General features: G+C 35.1%; 1 non-coding gene across 1 annotated transcript; it reads left to right on the top strand.

Annotated features, from left to right (window-relative positions):
* Positions 1 to 8,483: 8,483 nt before the first annotated feature.
* LOC114026123 lies at positions 8,484 to 8,590 on the top strand. The gene has a single exon (XR_003567089.1). It is a non-coding gene; the product is annotated as a U6 spliceosomal RNA (small nuclear RNA).
* Positions 8,591 to 8,990: the final 400 nt, after the last annotated feature.

Here is an 8,990-nt window from a genome sequence, read left to right as displayed (position 1 = left end):
GAAACTATAAATGGAAAATGTCTTAACCTTTTATATCCTACAATCTTTTTGCTGGGGTTTTCTGCTTTTTCCTGATGAGATTTTTAGTCATGAAATCAATGGATTTGCTTTATATCTGAGCCAAATGTCACATGCTTGGAAACCATTCTCTTTATTAGCACAAAAATGAAATAAAAAGGAGAATGGCCAATACAAAACAATGGGAGGTATAACCTTTGACTATTTATTGTTTTGCAATCTATTGAACCAACAAGGAAAACAGGTTAAATTCACACTCACTTCATCTATACTTCAGATCATTACTTTTTAGTACAATGACATCCCATGTAGATAGAAATCATCAAAAAGAGCTTATACTAAAGATATGAAGAAATATTTCCTGTAAGAAAAATATAGACTATTAACAGTTGTGTGAAAAATTACTCCACTAAAAGTAATGGAAATGCCAATCAAAACAACTGTGTGGTTTAACTTCATATATGGCAAATTGGTAAAGATAAGAAAAGATAAAAACATCCAGTGTCAGAGAAGTTGTAGAAAGAGTGCCCCAATGCATTGTTGGGCAAGAGATGAATTGGTCTAACCATTCTGGAAAACAATTTATGATTAAACAAAGAGAATGAATAAAATGTCCATACCTTTTCCCCGAAGACTCCAATATCAGTAACATATCTCGAGGAGATTAATGACAAAAGGAAATCCCTGTTATACATCAAAAATATTTATAGCACCAATTTTTGTGATAGCAAAAAAAAAACCAAAAACAAAAACAACACCCCTGGGGACAGGGACCAAATTAGATGCCCATTTGACTAGGGAATGGCTAACCAAATTATAGTACATGAGTATAATGGAATAATAAGAAACAATGACTTTGATAAATTCAGAGAAGTATGGAAAGACTGGTAAATAAAAAATGAAGTAAGTAGAACCAGGAATACAATATACATCAATGAAAATGGAAAACAAAAACAAAAACAAAAACAAAAACATTGAATCAATGCTACAAAACTGTAATTACAAAATTTGGCTCCAAAGAAGTCATATGAATAAAATTCATTTAAAATTTCCAGCTATCATAATGAGAAAGTGTCACAATTTAGAAAAAAATAGATCATTGGACTTTAACATTGGGCCATATGAAGGCAGTTCAATGGACTCTATTTTTATTAAGGATTGAACAAGAAGAAATATACTTTCTTTGCAGCAAAAACAGCATAGATTTAATTTTAAAAGTTTCAGTATATGTCACTGGGATAAAGGAAATATAGTGGATAGCATAAGTTGAAGAATGGATGTTAAAGTTTTCTAGATGCTCCTATCTTAAATACTGTTGTGCTAATAGTATCAAGTCCCAGAAAGTTGCAAAACCTCCTGGAAGAGTCCAATAACTACTCAAAAGAAACTGACCTGATGCATAGAAACCAAATGTCTCATCCAAACATTCTTTTTTTTTTAAGACTTAATCTGCCATTATTTATTTGGGTTATTTATGCCTTCTTAACTGATTATATTTTTTAGGCCACTAAAGATCTCTAGTTACCATACATGCTTCTTAACACTGCTACACGTAAATTCAGTTACTCAAGCAGTGAGCCTTCAACATCTGGGCAAGAAACTGGGGATACTGAGTCAAAAATGAAATCACCCCTCTACTCAAGTAGCTTACATTCTATGATGTGCATATGAATATACAAAAGGTATTTTCCTTTTTATTCATTTATTATTATTTTTATGGCAATTCCTTTATTTATTTTTTTGTTTTCAACATTTACTTCCACAAGATTTTGAGTTCCAAATTTCCACCCCATCTTGCCCCTCCCCCCACCCCAAGATGGTATGCATTCTGAATACCCCTTTCCCTAGTCTGCCTTCCCTTCTATCTCTCCCCCCCTTCTCTTATCCCCTTCCCCTTCAATTTTCCTGTAGGGCAGGATGGATTTCTGTACCCCATTTCCTGTATTTCTTATTTCCCAGTTGCATGTGAAAACATTTTTTTAAACATGTGTTTTTAAAACTTTGGGTTCCAAATTTTCTCCCTTCCTCCCTCCCCACCCACCCTCATTGAAAAGGCAAGCAACTCAATATAGGCTATACATGTGTAGTTATGCAAAACACTTCCATAATAGACATGCTGTGCAAAACTAACTCTATTTCCCTTAATCGTTTCCCACCCCCCCATTTATTCTATTCTTTCTTTTGACCCTGTCCCTCCTCAGAAGTATTTGCTTCTGATTACCCCCTTTCCCAATGTGCCCACCTCTCTATCATCCCCCTACTCTCTTGTCCCCTTCCCCCAACCCATTTTCCTGTAGGGTAAGACAAATTTCCATATCCAATTGAGTGTGTATGTTATTCCCTCCTTAAGTCAAATCCTATAACAATAAGACTCATTCACTCGCTCTCACCTTCCCCCATTTCCCCTCCACTGTAAAAGACTTTTCTGTTTCTTTGTGAGATAATTTACCCTGTTCTACCTCTCCCTTTCTCCTTCTCCCAGTATAATCCTCTCTCACCCCTTAATTTTATTCTCCAGATATGACCCCTTCATCTTTAACTCACCCTGTGCCCTCTATCTATCTATATCTATATCTATCTATCTATCTATCTATATTATATAATATGTATATGTTCATATAATTTTTCCCCCTAACTACCCTAATACTGACAAAGGTCTCATGAGTTACAAATATCATTTTTCCACGCAGGAATGCAAACAGTTCAACCATAATAAGTTCCTTTAGATTTTTTCTTTCCTGTTTACCTCTTTATGTTCCACTTGAGTCTTGTATTTGAAAATCAGATTTTCTATTCAGCTCTAGTCTTTTCATCAAGAATGCTTGAAAGTCCTCTATTTCACTGAATGACCATTTTTCCCTTGTAGGATTATACTCAATTTTGCCAGGTAGGTGATTCTTGGTTGTAATCCTATCTCCTTTGCCCTCTGGAATATTATATTTCATGCCCTGCAGTCCCCTAATGTAGAAGCAGCTAAATCTTGTGTTATCCTGATTCTGTTTCCACAGTACTTGAATTGTTTCTTTCTGGCTGCTTGTAATATTTTCTCCTTGACCTGGGAACTCTAGAATTTGGCTACAATATTCCTAGGATTTTCCTTTGGGGATCTCTTTCAGGAGGAGATCGGTGGATTCTTTCAATTTCTATTTTGCTCTTTGGTTCTAAAATATCAGGACTGTTTTCCTGGATAATTTCTTGAAAGATGATGTCTAGGCTCTGTTTTTGATCATGGCTTTCAGATAGTCCCATAATTTTTAAATTCTCTCTCCTGGATCTATTTTCCAGGTCAGTTGTTTTTCCAATGAGATATTTCACATTGTTTTCTAATTTTTCATTCTTTTGGATTTGTTTTACAGTGTCTTGATTTCTCATAAAGTCACTAGCTTCCAATTGCTCTGTTCTAACTTTTAAGGAAGTATTTTCTTCAGTAATCTTTTGGACTTCTTTTTCCATTTGGCTAATTTTGCTTTTGAGGGCATTCTTCTCCTCATTGGCTTTTTGGACGTCTTTTGCCATTTGGGGTAAGTTATTTTTTAAGGTGTTATTTTCTTCAATATTTTTTTGGGTCTCCTTTAGCAAGCTGTTGAGTTGTTTTTTATGATTTTCTTGCATCGTTCTTAGTTTTTCCTCTACTTCTCTTACTTGCTTCTCAAAATCCCTTTTGAGCTCTTCCAAGGCCTGGGACTGATTCAGATTTTTCTTGTAGGCTTTGGATGTAGGAGCTTTGACTTTGTTGTCTTCTTCTGGTTGTATGTTTTGATCTTCTTTGTCACCAAAGTAAGAGGATATAGTTTGACTCTTTTTGCGCTGCTTACTCATGATCCTGCCCAATTACTTGAGTTTTAAACTCTTTGTTAAGGTAAAAGTCTGCTTTCCATGTGGAGAATGTATTGTTCCAAGCTTCAGGGGTTTTTATGGCTGTTTTCAGAGATACTTCTAGGGACCTGAAAATTTTCTGTTCTTCCAAGGTGATATGATAAGGGGCGAGGTGATTTCTCTACAGCACTACAACAAACCCTACCATATCAGCACTCCTCCTCGCCCCAGGACCACCCCTCAGAACTGTGACCCAGATCTAAGCACAGGCAAAGCAAGAGATTCCTGCCACAGCACTGGCAAAGAGATCCCTGAAATCCCCCTCTGATCAGTCACTTGATTCCCCCTCAGTCTGTGGGCTGGAAGCTCAGGAAACAGCCACCGCCCCGAGCTGCGCTCTAGACTTGTGACTGAAACCTAGCTCCTTTCTCACTGCCATCACAGACTTTTCCTACTGACCTTCCAAGTTGTCTTTGGCATTCATGGGTTGAGAAGTCTGGAAACTGCCACAGCTGCCTGTGATTCAGTCCTCTGAGGCCTGCTCTAGGGTTGCTGAGGCCTGCGTGCCCATGTTGAACTGCGCTCCTCTCCCTGCCTGGTGCGATATACTTTCTATTCAACCATCCAGGCTGTCTTTGGCTGGAAATCTGTTTCACTCTGTCTTTTTTTGGGTTCTACTGCTTTAGAATTTGTTTAGAGTCATTTTTTATAGGTATTTGGAGGAGTTTGGGGGGGAACTCAAGCAAGTCACTGCTTTCCCTCCACCATCTTGGCTCCGCCCCCCCCCCCGAGATTCCAATATGAAGTCACACAAACTACAGAGATTGCCCATTGGTAGGAATGCATGTATGGGAAAGATAGTAAAAATGGTCAGAGGTCACAGGTCAAAGAAGAAACATTGTAAAAAGTTCAGGTTGAAAGAATTCAAGTACTAAACAATCACAGTCAGGAACTCAAAAGGCTATGTTGTGAGTACAATCACACTGAAAAAGAAATTGAAATATGATATTCCAAAAACCAAAAAAAAGAAAAATAAAGTACAACTCCTGAGTATAATCTAGAAGGGAAATTTATACATTCACTAGATTAAAGAACTTTCTAGTATTCCTGATGAAAAGACCTGTGTGAAGCATAAACTTTGGAATGCAAAAACAAGAAACAAGGAAAACCCAGAAAAGTGAAACATTTAAACAGTAGGAATTTACTAAACATTGATGAACTGTTAACCTTGAATTAAGAAGTATCTCTTCAGAACTTCCTGATTTAGATAGGGAGATGTGAAAGACAAACACAAAGGCTGCAGGTACTCTGTGTGTGTGTGTGTGTGTGTGTGTGTGTGTATGGTGTCTATGTGAGTGTGTATAAAGTCCTTAGTCCTTCCCTCCCTCCTTCCTTCCCTTCTTCCTCTCTCCTTTTCTCCCTTCTTTTTTTTTCCATTGTTCCTTCCCTGATTTCTTTTTTGTTAATGTGGAACGCTCTTTCTAAATTTATTTACTCAGTTATTTATTTTTATAATTCTTTTTCAACATTTTGCATTCCAAATACTCTTTTTCCCTTCACCCATCCCCATCCATTGAGAAGACAAGTAATATTTTGTCAATTATGCATGTGAAGGCATATGAAACATATTTCCTTATGATATTAGCCATGTTGCAAATTAAAAAAATAAGGAAAATAAAGAAAAAAGTATACTTTAGTCTTCACCCAGAGTTAATCAGTTCTCTCTCTCTAGAGTTGGACTGTATTTGTCTCCCCCATTTTAAAAAATAATATTTTTCAATTATATGTAAGGATGATTTTCAACATTCATTTTAAAATTTTGAATTCCAAATTTTCTCCCTCCCTCCCTTTCTCCCCTCCTTAAAATGGCAAGATTTTTATATGATACACACATATACATATGTATATGTATATATTTGTATATACATAAATATATATATTTGTATATATAAGTTTATATATTCATATATGTATATATATATATATTCTTGCCATTTTTAGGGTGGGGAGAAAGGGAGAGAGGGAGAAAATTTGGTTACACATATACAGATATATAGATATGTATGTGTATGTTTGTGTATCATATAAAATTCTTGCCACTTTAGGGAGGGGAGAAATGGAGGGAGGGAGAAAATTTGGAATATATATATATGTATATGTGTGTGTGTATATATATATATACACATATATGTATATAATGTAAAACATTTCTATTGTAGTTATATTGTAAAAGAAGAAAAAGAACAAAGGGGAAAAACATGAAAAAGATAAAGAAAGTTAAAATAGTATGCTTTGATCTGCATTTAGATTCCATCATTTTTTTTTCTGGATGTAGACAGCATTTTCCATCATGAGTCCTTTCAAATTTTCTTGGATCATTGTGTTGCTGAGAAGAGCTAAGTTATTCACAGTTAATCATCAGACAATCTTGCTATTACTGTGTACATTTTTCTGATTCTGCTAACTTCACTTTCCATCAGTTCATGTAAGTCTTTCCAGTTTTTCTGAAATCCTCCTGCTTGTTATTTTTGTAGCAAAATAATATTCCATTATATTCATATACCACAACTTGTTCATCCATTCCCCAATTAATGAGCATCCCCTCAATTTCTGATTCTTTGCCATCACAAAAAGAGGTGCTGTAAATATTTTTGTATACGTTGAGTCCTTTTCATTTTCTTTGATCTCTTTGGAATACAGACTGAGTGTTAGTATTGTTAGATCAAAGGTTATACAGTTTTATTGCCCTTTTTGATATAATTCCAAATTGTTCTCCAGGAAGACTGGGCTGGTTCACAACTCCACCAACAGTGAATCCATGTCCCTATTTTCCCACAACTCCTCCAGCATTTTCATTTTCCTTTTCTGTTATAATAGCTAATCTGATAGATGTGGGGTGGCACCTCAGAGTTCTTTTAATTTGAGTTTTTCTAATTAATAGTGATCTAGAGTATTTTTTCATGTGGCAGTTGATAGCTTTGATTCCTACTTCTGAAAACTGCCTGTTCATATCCTTTGACCATTTATCAACTGTGGATTGACTTTTATTTTTATAAGTTTGGATCAGTTCCTTATATATTTGAGAAATGAGGCCTTTTTTTTCAGAGAAACTTGCTATAAATTTTCCCTTCCATTTCCTGCTTTCTTTCTAATTTGTCTGCATGAGTTTTGTTTATGCAAAACTTTTTTAATTTCATATACTGAAAGTTATCCGTTTTATTCCCTTTGATCTCTTGATTTCTTGTTTTGTCATGAACTTTTTTCTTATTCATATATCTGACAGAAAAATTTCTGTGCTCCTCTAATTTACTTGTAATATCAACCTTTATGTCTGAATCATGTACCTATTTTGACCTTATTCTCATATACAGTATTAGCTTTTATTCCTGTTTTCTGTCAAATTAGTTTCCAGTTTTCCCAGTAATTTTTATCTAATGATGAGTTCTTACCCCCAAAAGTTGTATCATTTCCTCCCTCCCTTCTTGCCTGCCTTCCTTTCTACTGTATGTGAGATTACAAACCTTGTGAAAGATGGAGTTGAGGAATTTGAAGATATTCAAATAGTGAATCTAAATGCCACCTTTGTGTATAGGTCATCAGTTTGGATACTGCTTTCTTAGCATAACTTTAGGCTTAGGATTCTACCAATACTAGTAAAGAATTCAGATTTCACAGGCATCATTTATTCATGTAAACTCAGCCCAATTTTGTCATCTTTACTGCCTACCTTTCAAGCTACAAAGAGGAACTTGATTCATGTTACATATGTTAGCTACTGAAAATGCTATCCATCTAATTACTCTTCCCACTCCTCCTCCCCAAGACATAGCCCAGGTAACAAACAACACTTCTTCACTTGCAGTAAGAAACAAGTGAGGAGGTAGTGAATTCTAGGCAGCTAGTGGAAAGATATAGCAATAGCAGATGAAGTGCCTACCCTGAAAGATAAACTGAAGAAAACAATGACATATTTATTTCTCACTTGACTGGTCTGCAAATTTAATTGTCACCTTATTTTAAACACCTAGACAATTATAAATATGAATGTATATATAACTCATTTGTTTTAAACAAATATGACATCTTTGGTCTTACTCCATCTTAATGAGAAAGATTAATAATCTTATACTTTTTGAAATGAATGTTTGAAACTGGAAATCTTATGATTTTTGCCATAAATATTGCTAAATAAAGAATTCTCTAGTTTATAAAACTGGGATGCAAATTTTACTGCCATTTGGTGTATCTTTGTGAAATTGGGTGCTTTGTTTTAGCTATTATAAAGATAAAATACCTATCTCAATTATTCAACTACTCAGGGCTCACATGGATCTATAATCCCAATAAGTCTCATCAATATGTTGAATAAATGAATATTCTAGAAGTATACACACTATATATACGCATGTATAGCAGATAAATTTAGCTAAAATAAAGGTTTCAGTCCCTATAGTAGAATTTCTTGAGAACTAACACCCTATAAACTCCAAACTTCAAGTCATGTTACCCCTGATAGTCTAACACTTGAACCTCAAATTATCAATTCAGTTCAGTCATTTTTTTTCAGTCATTTCTGATTTTTCATGACTCTAATTGAAGTTTTGTTAGCAAAGGTACTGGAGTGGTTTGCCATTTCCTTCTCCAGCTCAGTGTTCACTTTGGCAGCACACATACTAAAATTGGAGTGATACAGAGAAGACTAGCATGGCCCCTGTGCAAGAATGACATGCAAATTCTTGAAGTGTTTCATATTTTTTTTTGTATAATATCCACATTCTTGAGGAGAAGTTAAGAGACTTAGAGGAAGAAATAGCCAAACAATACTAATGGGGTACCTCAACCTTCCCCTCTTAGAACTAGATAAATCTAACCACAAAATAAACAAGAAATAAGGAGGTAAGTAGAATTTTGGAAAAGTTAGATACGGTAGACTTCTAGAGAAAATTGAATGGGGAGAGAAATGAATATACCTTTTTTATCAACATGACATGACACCTATGCAAAAATTGACCATGTACTAGGGCACAAAAACCTCACAATCTTTCTCTAGTTCATTCCACAGATGAGGAACTGAGCCAAACAGATGTAAGTAACTTGCCCAGGGTCACACAGCTTGTATTTGAGGCCAAATTTTAACACAGGTCTTCCTGACTCCA

The sequence above is a fragment of the Vombatus ursinus genome, unplaced genomic scaffold (genome assembly GCF_900497805.2).
Source record: "Vombatus ursinus unplaced genomic scaffold, bare-nosed wombat genome assembly UNPS02014832.1, whole genome shotgun sequence".
Classification (NCBI taxonomy): domain Eukaryota; kingdom Metazoa; phylum Chordata; class Mammalia; order Diprotodontia; family Vombatidae; genus Vombatus; species Vombatus ursinus.
The sequence above is the reverse complement of the archived record's forward strand: the minus strand, read 5'-3'. Positions and strand labels throughout refer to the sequence as shown.